This window comes from Micropterus salmoides, unplaced genomic scaffold, assembly GCF_014851395.1.
Source record: "Micropterus salmoides isolate LMB-PRFRI ecotype aquatic unplaced genomic scaffold, ASM1485139v1 Ms_hic_scaffold_7, whole genome shotgun sequence".
NCBI classification, from domain to species: domain Eukaryota; kingdom Metazoa; phylum Chordata; class Actinopteri; order Centrarchiformes; family Centrarchidae; genus Micropterus; species Micropterus salmoides.
This window is the reverse complement of record NW_024044459.1, coordinates 34,163,148-34,179,148: the sequence shown is the minus strand read 5'-3', so window position 1 is coordinate 34,179,148 and position 16,001 is coordinate 34,163,148. Positions and strand designations below refer to the sequence as shown.

Here is a 16,001-nt window from a genome sequence, read left to right as displayed (position 1 = left end):
CCTGCTGCCTTCTGGGAAGAGAAACAGTAGTATCTGCTGTCATACCACCAGACTCCAGAGCAGCTTCTTTCCTAACGCTGTGAGACTCTTTTAATTCATCCTCAGCACTCCACCATGTTAAATTGCTTTGTTTCTGTATAAAATTTTTATAATTTTGTATATAATGTTTGCTTTTTGTGAAGCAAAATTGAACTACAAACGTCATCTTTTTATACAACCCTGTGTTGTAAACATTGATATAACAAGTTGCTCTTCTATTTTTTTGAAGTTAAACTATTTAAAAACCTGAGAACATGAGAGTTTAATCGCTAAGCTTAGGTTTGGAGAGGTCACATTAGTCCACGCAACTAATGCATGCGCAGTGACAGTCAACCATAATTGGTCCCTTGCGAGTTGATTAATATGCATTCCCACTCTATAAAAATGGCCTTTCTTAGAGAGGCTCCAGAGAGTTAATTAAACCGATGCCATTTTGGAGTGCCAGGGATTCAAGGATAAAACTACCTTATGAGAGGGGGCGCTTGTGGATGGATAACTGCACTGTCCTTTCATCAATGAAATTAACCCTCTCTGACCAGCATTTACCCAGTAAGGTTTACAAGTTGAACCTGAACCCTGAAATGTTCTGCAGGTGTAGTGATAGTGAGTGTGAACATTATAAATAAATGAATGGGCAGCTGCAGAGAAAGGTCACACTGAATATGGTATTTAAAGAGAAAAATCACCCCGGGTAACATTTTCATTCAGCTGTGATCACACATTCAACACTGAAATGCAAACAGCAGCAGTGTGTTGTTTGTTATTAACAGAGAGAACAAGAGGTTAACGGTCACTATGCTACTGTAAATAATGTGCTACTAAAGATAGAAATGGACAAAAAAAGTAATTTATCTTTAAGATAGTCAAACAGAAGACGTTGCTAAAATCAAAATTACTCATCAGAAAGATGCATAAGATAAGACTTTGTGCAAGTTGACTATGTGATATTATGTAAGGAAAACTCTCAACAGGTCTCCAGAAAGGAATAAAAATAGTTTGATAAATAATTTACACAGGCTTTAATTCAAGTTCTCTAACATCATCCACTGACTCCTGGTTGAAATGTACGGTGCTTAAGGAGCAGTGTGAGTGTGTGTCCGTGATTTGACCTCTCCTAAAGCCAATCTGCTGTAAACAGTCAGGCCACAGATGGCCACTTATTCCCACACTGATGAATCAAAAATGAAGGATTTTTAGGGCTTTGAAGAGGTAGAACATTTATATGAAATCATAAAACACAAACTAACAGCATTTGTGCTTTTAGCTGTACACTGTCAAATGGTCAGTGATTGGTCAGTGAAGCAGCAAATGATAGTGAGGAATCACTCAGAGGTTCTGTCCCTGCGGCCCTGCGTCTCAGGGGGATGGTAGGGAAGGCACCCACGGGGGGAGAAGCCCAAGGGAGGTGGTGGAGGTGGGTTAATCTCCCGTCCCAGTGCTTTCAATAACTGCAAGTCAGAGCTGGCTGTCTTCACCATTATGTGTGAATTTTTTGCACGTCTTTAAATCTTCCCCTCATGTCAAGTCTTAAAGCTGATATATCATCAGAGGCCAGGCTGTAAGTCCTGGTTGACGTGCACAGATGCAGCTCTGGTGATGTACTGCTCCCCCAAGAACAGCCAGCGCAGTAGCTCAGTCCCATTTAACAAAAAGTACAAGACCAAGACAGAAACAAAACAGGACTTGGAGTTGGGACCCACTTTTTCGTCAGCCAAACTACTCAACTGACCGGTTTTAGCTGCCAGAAACAAGATTAATCTCAGTAGCAAAAAAGAACAACATACTGTAGCGACTCAGCGTTCTTGTAAATCAATGGCTAAAGAGACAAAGTCACCAAAGGTTTTTTTTCTTTTTTTTGGCAACACGGCTTTCACAAATAGGTTCAACTTCAGTTTACAACTCCCAGGCAACCAGTATCACGACCTGAATTGTTTGTCAGGTGGCAACAAAACTTTGAAACAAGAACATCAGTACTTTGGAAGAAGAGTGAATGCAAGGGCAACCCGAGGAAGTTGTTAAAAACTCCATGGGGTGTTTTGCCTGCCGGATTTTACTGACTTGTTGATAGATTTTGTTAATTTGTTCAGCTGTCCTTAATTTTTGTGCTTCTATCATGATTAGGTAGGCTACATAGTTAAAATGTTTATTTTTTGTCTGTTTTAACTGTGTGTTTTATTGTTGATCAGTCTGCACAGGGTGTTTTATTTTGAAAATCGACCAGGATTCCTATGCTGTTCTGTGTCTGACTTCCTGCCCGGTTTATCTGCTCTGTAGTGCTTGACGCAGCTTAGCATTGAAGCCTGAATGGTCCAAACGTCATAAGACATTAAAAATAGGTGTGTTAACTGTATTTTCTGTTGTCTTAAGACAAACAAATCTGACATATTAATGCAGACGTCAAATTAGTTTAATCTGCATTCCATAACTTAGCAGCACAAAGAACTAATATATTCACTTTAATTCTCATTGGCAGACTGGGATCCATCATGCCAAATAAGGAATCTGCTACTTAGATAATCCAAGCTAGAAATCAACTACATTTGAAGGGTTTTGAAATTCACATTGCTCAAGTCCTACCACATTGTAGGACTTGAGCCTGTCATTAAACCACATGTTGTGTCTGTAACCCATTACTTTGACTCCTGCTTGACATTTTTTACAGCTTTCTGGGGTCCTCCAGCATATTAGCATATGATTACGGATAAGGTAGGACCACTGTGTAGTTGTCAGTGCTGCACCTGTTATATAAATCCCCTGGTAACAGTCAACCACAATACACCTGTTTGAAAAGAGGATGAACTCACCTTTGGTTGAGGAGAAAGACCCATACAAATATCAGGACAGGTTGACATTTATCATACCAGAGCCCCACTTGAGATGCTAAACCTGAAAAAACAAGAGTGAAAGACATTCAGAGTTAGTAAAAGCTGAAAATGCTGCACGAAGACTGGAAACAGCTAGCCTGGCTCTGTCCAAAAGGAAGCAGGACCAGTAACTTCTCGGAGTCTCTGATGGTCCAGGTCATAAAAAAGTCATGTATATAACCCCCCTGTAATATGGCAAATTGACAGGGGGTTTTGTACGGATTAAACAAACAACATATAACGTGTTAATTAGTGAGCTTTAGAGGTGCTTGTATGTGGATTATGTTCCCTTTGGACTAAGCCAGGCTAGAAAACTACAATAGGAATTCAATCCAGCAATCAAGCTGGAGGCGGGTTTATACTAGCCAGGGAGTGAATTTGGACAGAACAGTGCATTTAAATCTGTGTGTATGGAATATACTGAGCATAGAGAATGCCAGTGGGGAATTGGATTGAGCTGCAGGTGTGGTTTGAGAGGTTGTTTTTGCTGTGAAAACTTGTCACAACAGGATTACTTTTGCAGTGAACTGAATGGAATCTATCTCTTTAATGCAATGAAGCCCGATCATTTTTTCCGATTGGCTAAAAGCAGGTTTCACTGCACATTTTACAAACTGAAAGCTGCTGAGGTAAACCCTTCAAGGCAGTTTCTCTGGCCAGACATATTACATTAATAAAAACATATTGACAAGCTGTGGTTACACAAGAAGCTCCAGCATATCAGAGGTTGACAGTATTGACTGGCAGCTATAAATTGTATAATTTAACAGTATCAGTCTGCCACTAGCCTGAATAAGAAATATGTTGGAGAACCTTTGTGGTAAAATAGACACCCAGCATGGAGAGTAGGAGTGGTAAACAACAGAGAAGTTCCTGAATAAAAGCAATGGTACATGGGGACAGCAACAGAGCCAGACAGCAGCATGGGGTGGTCCTAATATGTCCTATTTGGTCAGGGAGCGAGACCGCAACAAGATACTGACAGAGAGAATACTGCTGCATCCTGCTGAGTACCTGACATTCCTCTCCCTCTACCCATTCTGAGCTCTTCAATATAATGTCTCGCACTACTATAAATGTGTTATCTGACCATAACAACTAACATGTGATGGGTAGAATCCTCGAACAGTGTGACAAGTGTTCCCTTCATTTGTTTGAGCAGTGTATAACGAAGCATCAAGTCATCCTCAGCTTAGAATAAAAACCTGTGACTGTGACTCACAAGAAAACTGTCCGTTTGTTAGAGCAGTGGTTCTCAAGCATTTTTACGTCAAGGACCCCTAAACTGACACATATTAGAAAAAGAACCCCCACTTGATAAGATAATGTCCCCGGGTTAGGATTTTAGATGTTTTATTGTAGAAAATATATGAAACATATGACCAAAATAGTCATGACATCCTGTCATGGTGTATGTATGGATAGAATTATTGTGAAAATAAACAGTTCCCTGGGAACCCCCTCAAGGACGCCTTGAGAACCACAGTGTTTAGTTCCACTAAACACTGTTTATTGTACATAATGTGAGATCTAAGTTTAAATTGTAAAAATCAGCTCAACACACGTAGGCTCACTGAATAATTCTCTCTATCACTCATGAAGTCATTGGTGGCACCTATGAAACGTAATTCCTCTCATATTGGAGATAATTATTCAGATAATTATTCAGGGGCGGCTGATCAGCGGTTCAAAGTAAAGTGTCCATGGGCAAGATACCCGACCCCAAATTGCCCTTGGTGGCTGTTTCACCAGTGTATAAATGTGTGTAAATGAATGTGATATAGTGTAAAAGCGCTTTGAGTGGTCGCAGACTAGAAAGGCGCTATACAAATACGGAGCATTTACATTTACATTATTATTATAGACATCATATGCCAGTATTTCTGAGAGAACAGGATCGTGGTGCAGGTGCAGAATCAAGCATAGCATTAGTTCAGGCAGGCAACAAAATCAAGCTCAGCTCATTCCAGCATATCAGGTTAAGCAGCACATCAGATGACAGATCAGCTGATCCTAGCATTCATTGGCAAATTCCACACAATACGCCTGTTTAAGCTGCCGTAGCCTACCTGCCTGCCCTCGCTGCTTCCTATGCAAACAGCTCATAACCCACCACCACCCCAGCTCCTGCTTTCAGGACATATCTGATAGGGATGCACGATAATTATCGATCCGATAAGCATTGGCTTATCTCATTATCGGAAGCATATCGGGAAATGAATTTGCCAAACATAACTACAAAGCCGCATATCAGTCTTTGTTGAAAGTTGTCCAGACTGAAATGTAGTTAGAAAGTGAGTTTTTTTTTTATGTATTAGAGCAGAACCATATACAAAAAACAAAATCACATAGCAATTTTTTTAACAGATACTTAACTGCAATAAGAGTTAGTTAGTAGGAATAATTGTTCAGCCCTTCTGTGTATATTCTCAGCCTTTTATTTACCTGTTGCATTGGTAAATCTTAGTATCAGAGCTCGGTTGACGATGGCTTTTTCATTCACCATGCATGCCTTTAACTGAACAAACTTAGAGTTAATTGAATTGATGGATTAGCTGCTCTGGGACTGAAAACTCAGAGTTTCCAATCCCAGGGTTAGTCAACTCAAGAGTTCAGGGTTAGGCTCAGAGTTTGTTAAACCTGCTTTCCGAAACTGACTCCAGTAGCCCCGAGAGCTCAATGTACTGCAACTAAACAAAACACAAGTGAATAAATAGAACACAACCAAAGAAGAAATCGTCATCAAACTTCAACTATTTGACAACGCATGTTAAGCATGACAAAACAGGCTGCTGTGTATAGAAAACACAGCCAAATACAGAAACACAGATTGCTTTACATAATGTTTTTGTTGACTCTATTTACTTGTGCTGTTATCTATATCTTAGGCACATTTCTGTATTTGTTTGCGTTATCTGAATCTTAGGCACATTTCTGTACTATTCTCTAATGTAGGTCCTGTCTATACAACTTCTACAAAGTCAGATGAAATAGTTATAAATTTTCTGGTGCACTGCAGAGAAAGAAAAGCATACCCCAAAACAAATTTTCACCGAATAACAAAAACCTGTCTTGTTGAGAATGTGACGACATTTACAATTCCTGGGAGGCCTGCAAAGGAAAACTGACAGGAGTGCTTGCAAGCGGCGGCCTCATTCACTGGTATTGCTCATTCTGCAGGATCTTTTATGTGACACCATTACAGCTGAAGCTTTTTTCTTTATTTTTTTTTGTTTTTTTACAAAAGGAGTGATTCAATGCTTTATGAAAAGAACAAAAAAAAATTAGTTCTACAGCGAAAGCAAATACAGACTTAAACTTCCTTTTCAAGAGCCCCGAGGGGCAGATTAGTTAGAAACAACGGCATCATAGAAAATGGATCCAACAATCAGCGGCAGCATTGAGCTGAGTCATAATTTATTACCCGCGCACGCTGCACAGTAGTGTCTGCTATTCTGTGAGAGACACACTGGGCATCAGACTCAGATGCAAGAAACCGGAGTTGGGAAAACGATCGCATTACAGCATTGTTTGGCTTCTATAAAAGGACATGACGTGTTTGACTGTAGCACTGTGGTGTTTAATTGTGGGGAGGGTTTTCTTTTTGTTGTTAATGGAGAAGGGTCTGATACTCATGTTTCATTACCCTGGAATCACTGCCTTCTGCAGATACAAAGGAGCAGCTTGCTATCAAAACAGCTTGCTATCAGCCTTCATATCATCTGAAATCACATGAGTATTATGAGGTCCTCGTAGTACTCTGATTTTAATGAGCAAAACTACATCCACACACGCAAGCCTTAGACTTAAGAGAAGAGTAGGAAACATGATTCTGTTTTTTCCTGACTTGAAGTGGTCAACAAAACTCACCCCTACTGTCTCTTTTTTCTGTCTGTCTCTCCCTCCCACACCCACACACAGCAGTCAGAGGCACAGAGCTTCCATAAATAGAATGGAAAGTAGGCAAGTGGCTGCTGGGAGTGGCTTTTACTGGGAATATGATCGATTAAAAAGCAATTTGCTCCTCCGCTCAGGCCCTGCACTCCTAAATGACAACCCCCCACGGTCCAGATGGAGCTCTAAGGGGTCGGAGAAGCTGGCCTGCCCCGCCCGCTCCTCCATCTCCAGCAGCCAGACCCAGTCCGCACACATAGATGCACACACACAAAGCCTCCACTCCCAAACCCAAGCCTCTGTCACAGTCTGGTAGGCACCTGAAAAGCCATCAGGCAGAAACATCAGGGCAGCCCCTGCTGGTTTGACTGAAAATCTAGACTTTGTTCTAACATGCAGTGTATTTGAGAAAGCTGACATAGAGAAGAGAGGGCATGTTAAAGCAAACAGGAAATATAACGGCGCACAGCACAAACTCAGACAAGGCACGGATTTGATTCAGTATTCTCTGTCAGGATGCACTGGACCAACACACCTATACTGCCACAATAGCAAAATACACAGACACAACTATAATATGCTAACATTGGTTACGGAAAACCATATATTCTGGATTTCAAATATGTTTGTCAGCACTGTCTTGGCATTGACATCTCTGGTGCTTATATTCTTGAAAAATGGCATCTTCTGCTGGTTTACACAGTTAGATAAGAAGATACGTCATCAGGGATTATATCATTGTGTGATAGTGAACTATCACAGGACCATATGGACCCTGACTGTACAGTTGGGCTTGCTGCATGTTGGCTTTTTGTGAGACTTGCAAATTAGTGATTACACGGTCACTGATGATAACCAAAATGATCTGTGTTTCCCAGGATTGTGGACAGGTTGAGTAAAAACTGAAAAATTCTAGGGTGATACAACTTATAGAAAATCAGATAATTAGCTCTTACACCCAAAGAAATCATCCCTAAGCTGATTTCTTCCCACTACAGTGCAGTTACTGCACATCCTGCAAGAGAAGTTTCAGTTTGTTATTAGTTTCATAGCTGTGGCTAAGAAATTCTTATCGTTTAATGGTAGAAATTTCACATCCAGATCCATCAACAGGGGTTCCACTGCAAGCATACCTCTGACAGAGCTAAAAGATAAACACTATTTTGAAGTGCCAAGGCGTACATTTTCTGTTACCATAGGAGTAGTAATTGGTGGTGATAGTGGAGACTGTTTACAGCTAAAAACACACTGCGCAGTGGAAGGATTCATGTTTTTTTTTCACTTGAAACATAGTCAGTAGGCATTTCTGTGAAATAAAAGACATCACTAAATGTCCTTACTTAAATCTATAACTAGACAGGCCTTTCATCTTCCACTTTCACTGCATTGATTTTCCCATACACAGGTTTCAAACCTGAAGCTTGTCTACTTTTCTGGCCTTTCAGCAACACTTCTTCTGAATGTCCTCACTGTGTGCAGCTCTTGGCTTCAGTAGAGCTTGGCTTCAGACCTCTTTAGACTTAGTGGCTGGAGGTTAATTGATACTGACAGATGACATAATGTGTAAGTCATTTGCAGGGAGATCTGGCTTCTTTATCAATGACAGTACTCCTCGCACATACAGACAGGAGGGTGGGAGTTAACAGATGTGATTCTGTCCAGAAGACTCATGTTCCAACATGCACAATGTTAGAATAAATCCATGCCCGAGCTGATGTAAATTGTTCATTTTACAGTGATACTTATCTTTCATTTTTAACATTTTTGGAAATGTGCTTAATTGTGTTCTTGCCAGAAGTGAGATTGAGAAGATTGATGCTGGCGGCACGGTAAATATGAAGCTACAGCCAGAAGCCGATTAACTTAGCAAAGAGAGCAAACGGGGAGAAACAGCTAGCCTGGGTTTTTCCAACAGAAACAAAAATCTGCCTACCAGCTCCCTAATTAACAAATAATATCTTCTTTGTTTAATTTATACAAAAACAGTGTAAAATCAACATGTTGTGATTTCAAGGGGCTAGCTGTTTATAGTCTTTTAGCTAAGCTATGCTAACACTCTCGTGGTGAATCTAGCTTCATATTTAGTGTACATATATGAGAGTCTTCGCATGCAAGAAAGAGAATAAGTGTACTTCCCAAAATGTTTAACTATTCATTTAAGTTTGCATTATTTGCCTTCAAATAAGGCTCCAGGACTTTATACCATCATTAATGTAATGCTACTGGACCTCTGCTGCCAAGAAACAAACACTTTAGCCAGTGTCTTTTGTCAATGACTCTGTGACCTTACATGGGTGATCAGAGGTCCCATGAGTTCACTACTAATGGGATCAAGGGATATTGAGGGTGGAGGAGTGGGGGTGGAGGGGGTCTTACAGGATTTCATTGAGGAGAAACAACCGCAATTAAAGCCCCTCTGGGGAGAGAGAAAAAATCATCAGAACTTTTGTTCCCTCGTCTTTTCACTCACTCAGAGTGGCTGGCTGATTGATATTCTTATGAATGTTAATACTAAAGCACCTCTTCCAAAGCTCACCTTGATAGAATTGATTTTCCTCAAAAATAATTCAGCCGAGGCATAATGGAAACTAGTAAAAGTGCCTCAAAGGCTGAATTCACTGGTTTTGAAGTGAAAAAGTTTCTGCCGTGATTCCCTTTGGTGTAAAAATTACTCTCTACAGGCTTCGGATCCAATCTTCAAACCATAGAACAGATTGAATACAGGTACATCTATGTTTGACTTTACGACCTATTGTCTTCCTCTCTATCTTCAGACATAAAATATTCATTTATCGTGGGCACACGGATTAATAAGAAGGTTATTGCTGCTGTTGCAGAAAATCCTCAAAACACTCATTTCATTTTTGTGTTCTTAAATTAAAATAGTTCTTTATGCGTAGGTTCCTGAGTCTAGGGCCTCACAAATCCCAACACATTATAAAAATACAAAATGCATGATTGTCCATGTGAAAAATAATGTTTTTACTTTTTGAATCAATCCAACAGCAGCTAAATGAAAAGTGATGTCAGGGTTTCAATTTAACCTCCAATCTCACGTCTGATAGGCTGGAAAATGGATACAGGCAAAGAGAAATGTGGACACTTCCATTTGATATGGCATTAAAGTAGCAGTCTCCTATTATGGGTTATGGATTAGCCGCTTGCAATTCTCCCACACACACACACACACACACACACACACACACACACACACAGCTTTTTCTGGCACAAGCAATGTGTCAAACAATAGTTGCCAAGTCTGCTGCCTGCAACAAAAGATGGAAAGAATTAGAGAAATGGAAATGGTGATTCAACACTGTTATGAAAACTGGAGCGCAGCGTTCTATGACAGAGAGAAAACCCATTCAGACGGACTTAATGCTCCATTGAATCTCTTCTCCGCCCAGACCCCCTATCTGTGGCACTCAAATATGCAAACAAAAATCTACTGTGTTCTAATGGTCGCCAAGTTTTTAAACACACTCATGCACCCCTCACACCCACCCTTCCCTTTGCTCCCAGTCTGTCCGGCTTCCTGCATATAAGATTTAATATTTAATTGCCCATCCACCCCTGATAATTGGAATTTGTCTCAAATTTGAACACTCAGAAACAGCAGTCATTTGGGAATCCTGAGTTAAATATATAAATATACAAAATATCAGCACAAAGATAAGGTGATTTCAGGTAAAGACATAATTCTCTATTGACTTCCCTTGCAAAATCTATACTTGTCACAAAAGAGAAGCATATGAGTTATATTTTTCAATTGCACAAAAGAGGGTGCAACTCAATATCATGTCCCAAATATTTTGCACACTCAGAGCATTTAGGTCCATTTATATCCTCAGGCCCTTTTCACCTCACTCCTCCAACAAAGTTACACCATATTGAATTCTCCCAATAGAAAATACAAATGCAGACCTCTCTGACATCTATTTAAGCCTTCAGCCATATATCTGAGTCTGGGACCCATCCAGGAGCGGTAAATTCCCATGCAGAAGCAGCGGCACTGCAACGCTACAGAGGAGATTGGTATTCAGAGTGGCAGCTTCCAAAGTTGAAACTGCATAAATAGCCCAAACTATTACATAAAGGTAAACAAACCACATTGTGCTGAATCATTTCAACTCTGTGCTGCAGCAGGTGGATATGCTGACAAAGGCTGCTCTTCTCATTAAATGATAGAATAACATGTTTTTTGGTTTTATTGGTTTTTACAGCAGAGCACAGGCTCGAAATCTGCTGAAATGGAAGCAGGATGAGGGGACAATAAGAGAACAGGAACAGAAAGATGGCAGAAGTAGACAGAAAACAGGCCAAGCGGCTCGAAGTGAGCTGTGATGTTTCAGTCTTCCTGTGCTGTGTAGCAGAGCAGGCCAAAGTAATATAGTAGATGATGTCTCGTAGTGGCTGTCGCACATTCTTCCTAAATCATAGCACATTGCTCAGATAATGAGTCTCACAAGTTGGGATAAAGGACCACACACACGTAAACACTAAGACCTGTTTATTGCGTTCATTATGGCTCACTAACAGCCCAGTGTCTCCACACCACAGCCAGGATTTTGACACTCTTGTCTGTTTGCAGGCGGAAAAATAAATATCACGTCTTTCACTTTTTGTTGGTCTCGTATCAGCCACACAAGTTACATCCAATTTAAATGGTGTCTGCAGGCTGCCAGAAGAGGGAATCCAAAATGAGAGGAGGTGGGAGGAGTGGGTATAGTGATGGAGACAGGAATAGTGGAAGAGAAAGATGGAAAGGAACCAGTAGAAAAGGACATAGAGACAAGAAGCACATGAAATAGAGGGATAAAGGAAGTGTTCATAGGGATTTGGGGGGCAGTGGAGGACTTCTACATCTTGTATTTCTGCCTCATGAGGGAGTTTTATGGCAGGCTGTGTGTGCTGCTGTCAAACAGCATCAACGCCCTCCTTCTCTCTGGAAACAAGAGTTGTGGTTGTTTACCCATCCAAATCCTGCAGGACTGTTCACTCACAGTCAACCCAAACCAGGCACATTCAATAGAAATCTGTTGTATTGTTATATATTAAGCAACAATGATGCTGGAAGGGACTGTACTAGTTCATTGCGCAAATTATAGAGTTAAGGCACCAGCAATTAAAACTGTCATATTTTGCAGGGTAATCCATTCATTCCAATAGAATCACCATCCTGACTGATACTGGATTTTTAGCATGAAACTGAAAGAAATGCAGCTAAGATATGTATTAAGCAGGATGTTTTGCAGTTAACAAAAACATATGTCTTAGTAATCTCAAACAAACTGTTTCTAGATGATCTTCAGTTTTAACTTTCACTTTATTATTGTATCAAAGGAAATATGGTTTGCAGGAGGGCATTAAACACACAGGTCAAATATATCTTTGGTATGTGATTTCTTGTTACCTTGGGGGACATGTACACTGATACAGATATATCTACAATAAGCTAATATATCAGCCTAGCTTCTGTATACGGTAGTACAATGACCTGAGACCCACTCAGAGGGGAGGGGAGAACGAGATGAGTTACATGGTTCAGAAAGGTCATTATTGTTCTCCCCTCCCTATCCGAGACGTTCAGCGTTTACAGGATGTGAACATTAGCATTTTCATTGACAGCTACTCTTCGAGACGGATGTGGATGCACAATGTGGGGCCTGAGCACAATAGACAATAGAAGCCTATAAATCATGTTTTCTCTACCGTGCTGGTAGTCACATGGTTCAGCTGTTGTTCACTGGCTGATTTGAGCTTGAATACAAATCATGTTGCAGCAACAGGTGGGACATATAGACAGTTTTTAATTGGTTGCTGATGAATGCTTACTGCAGCTTAGGTTTTAGAAAACAACTGAGGCTACTATAGTTAACTTAAACTGACATTTTCCAGGACGTAGATCATTAAATTGACAGTTTCGGAGCCTTTTTGCACCTGAAAAACATAGCTTGCCTCCATCCATCACTGTCCTTCACTGCTGCTGAAACTGTCGTTCATGCCTTCATTACATCCACAAATGACTCCGGCAATAACTTTTTATATGGCACGTCATCCAAAGTCCTAAATAAACTACAGTACATCCACAACTCTGCTGCTCACCTGCTCACCCACAAGCGTGACCACATCACCACTGTCCTTCAGAATCTCCACTGGCTCCCTGTTCCACAACGGATCAAATTCAAAGTACTTCTACTCACTCACAAAGCCCTCCACAACCAGGCCCCCTTCGACCTCACTGACCCGCACCACCACCACACCTTCCCGAAGCCTTCGCTCTTCTGATGCCAACCTCCTGTCTCCACCACTCAGGACCAAGCGTCAGACCTTGGGCGATACAGCCTTTCCCATAGCTGCCCCCTCCCTCTGGAACTCTCCCCTAACACATCCGAGACTGTACTGACCCATCCATGTTCAAATCAATGATCAAAACCCTTCTTTTCAGAACTACTTTTAATGTGTAATTAACTTGTGTTGCTATTACATTGTTAACCCATGTATTTTAACTTATGTGAAGCATCTTTGAGTACCGTTAAAAGTGCTCTATAAATAAAATATATTATTATATTTATGATTAAGAAGTGAATAGTTTCTTCATTTGCATTTGAACCCACAGCTCCAACGCTGAGCTTAGATGACACATTCTCAGTTTGGAGTTGCACACATTCTACTGTGGCTAATTTATCTCCGACTCATTTTCTCCAGGCTTTTAAACAACGGGGATGCAGAACAATAGTGTGACGTACAGTACAGTAAAGCAGACTTAGCCTCTGGAAAAACTGCCTCCATTTACTCCAGCAAGTAGGGGATAAAACGCAGCCCGTGCCACTTAATTTATGATACAGAGTAAATTAATGGGTGCTGACAAGCTCAATAATTTTTCAGAGGCAACAGATAACAGTTATAATTATCAGCTGTGGAATTAAATAGTTAGTGGAGAGACAGTGGACACATATGCGAGTGTGTGTGTATGTTCAGTCTCGTCTGCTGGCCAAAGCTGGGCCCATTATTGGCGGACCTTGAGTGTTAATGTGATATTGTTTGGTTTATTACAGTCCAGTGTCTGCAAGGCCCCGTGCTACAGAGAGCTGATTACAAGCCAGCTCTCGCTCAGCCTCTCTCTCTCTCTCTCTCTCGCTCTCTTTCTCAGCCTCCGCCGCTTGACAAAAACAGATTACATCTACAGGAGTCTTTTCCTGAACCAACTGTATTGCCAGAGAACAACAGTTCAGCTGTAGCCACGCTCTGCGAGGAGCTGCCATTTGAATGCCGCAGTGTCAGGATCTGACCGTTCACTGTGTTATGAATCATTACCCCCAGTCATTTAAGGCAGCGGTAATCATTGGTTACTCTTCTGAGTAGCGAGATCAGCCATGTAGATGGCTTTAAAATGCTTTAAAGTGAGAGATTCACATAGAGGGGGACAGAGGAAGATCTAAAGGAAGTATAAGAGAACTCAACATCAAAACAAGCCCTTGTATTGTCTCTGGCAGATGCCTTCATTAGGGATGCATGCAGCTTCACACACACTCTAATAGGATAAAGCCATAACCAACGTAGAAGAAATCGACTCTTTCTGAGCACTGTGAGCATGCCAGGCCAGTCACAAAGGAAAACGCATCGCTTCTTCAGATAACCTGTGTTATATCTCTCCCTTTCTCAGTGTGTCTGTTACTCTATTAGTCACAGAGCAGAGAGTGTGGAGAGCGCAGCTGCCCTCTATGGGTGTGAAAACAACACACTTGCAGAGACGTCTTCTTCAGCTGCTGCATCATGGCTGGAAGAAACAGAGAGGTGCTATTGTTGGAGCTCAGGTGTTTAGCACTAATTAGTCGGCTTATCTTGCTAATGTTGCAGAGTCATCAAACGTAGCTCCAGCAGCGTGGAATAAAAAAGGAGGATTTCTCAGTGTAATACTACATATTCTGCTCGCTTGGAATGTGAGGTATCTGTTGCAGCATTTTTCTGCTGGTGGAATATACTCTCAACCCCCAACACACACACAGCTCTAGTATCTCCAGTTTCAAATTCCATGTGCATGCCAAGTTCAATATAGCACAAGGAAATGCAGTGTTTGTCTTTGCTTTGTCCTCACTGCCCCATGCTGAGGACACAAACCATAAAAAACAAGGTGAAAACACACAGAACTGGTCTGGTACTAGATTTTATAGAGCAGGACCAAACAAATCAAATTGGTCAGCGTGTACACTGACTGAGCTTTAAAGAGCCAGAGAAGGCGGCAGTTCATATTTCTAAGTCTCCGCTGCACCACAGAGACCCCCTGGAGATCAAGGAAGCATGTAGCTCGTGAGGGAGGCTGTGTTTGAATCCTCCCAGCCACTCAGAGGCCTCCCCCCCCCCCCCCCCCCCCGATCACATCCAACACGCTATGATGAGTGATCCTGCAAAGATGAAAGAAATATAGAAGATCTACATCTCTGAAAACGTTCATTACCATGTCAAAGGTGATGTTTTTTTTCATGGAAAACACTGGTTGTGTCAGTCGAGGTCCTAGTGAAGAAAGACAGGGACCTGAGGTTCTATAAAGCATTGCAGGCCTAAAGCTGCAATATGGATATACTACCTAACTACTACTACTACAATACTGACTGTACCTAAAAAGCCTTATTTGAAAACTGAGAACTAAAACTAGACACAGCGCAACATAGCAGGCCACAATCTTTGTTAGGGACCAATGCATGGGAGGCTCAATCACTAGACTTCATGTGCAGCAAACCACTGAACAGTTCGATGCTGAGTGGAACGCAGACAGGGGAAAGAAAGGGAGCAAACCATTACTACAAGGTTAAAAAACATTTAAAGGACTGGTTCACACATTTTCAAATCTGTCTTAAAACAATAGAAAGGTGCCCAGTAGTGCAATGAAACAGATTTTGCTTGCTGTTTTCTAGGGCTGACCCCGAATAGTCGAAGATTTGATGCTTCGATGGGCGGTACCTGATTCAGCTGCCAATCTCACGTCGAATCTTTGCAGTGAGGATCATACCATTTTTTAGAAATGGGGGTGCTCAATGTCTGATTTTACATAGAACTACCGGTTTTCCCCCAACAACTTAATATGCAGCCTGTTATGAAATAAATATCAACATCTAATGCTGTAAATAAAATAATGAAAAGAAAGGGGGCATCAGTGCGCATGTGTGGGCGTAATGTGTGTATGTGTGTGTGGTCAGGCAGAGA

General features: G+C 41.3%; 1 protein-coding gene across 1 annotated transcript in view; it reads right to left on the bottom strand.

Moving 5' to 3' along the window:
* The window catches only part of arvcfb (ARVCF delta catenin family member b), a 228,171-nt gene that overhangs the window by 178,550 nt on the left and 33,620 nt on the right, over positions 1-16,001 (bottom strand). The window contains exon 2 of the mRNA XM_038702628.1: positions 2,844-2,925. The gene's annotated coding sequence lies outside the window, so the exon portion shown is untranslated. The remainder of the gene's footprint in view (positions 1-2,843; positions 2,926-16,001) is intronic.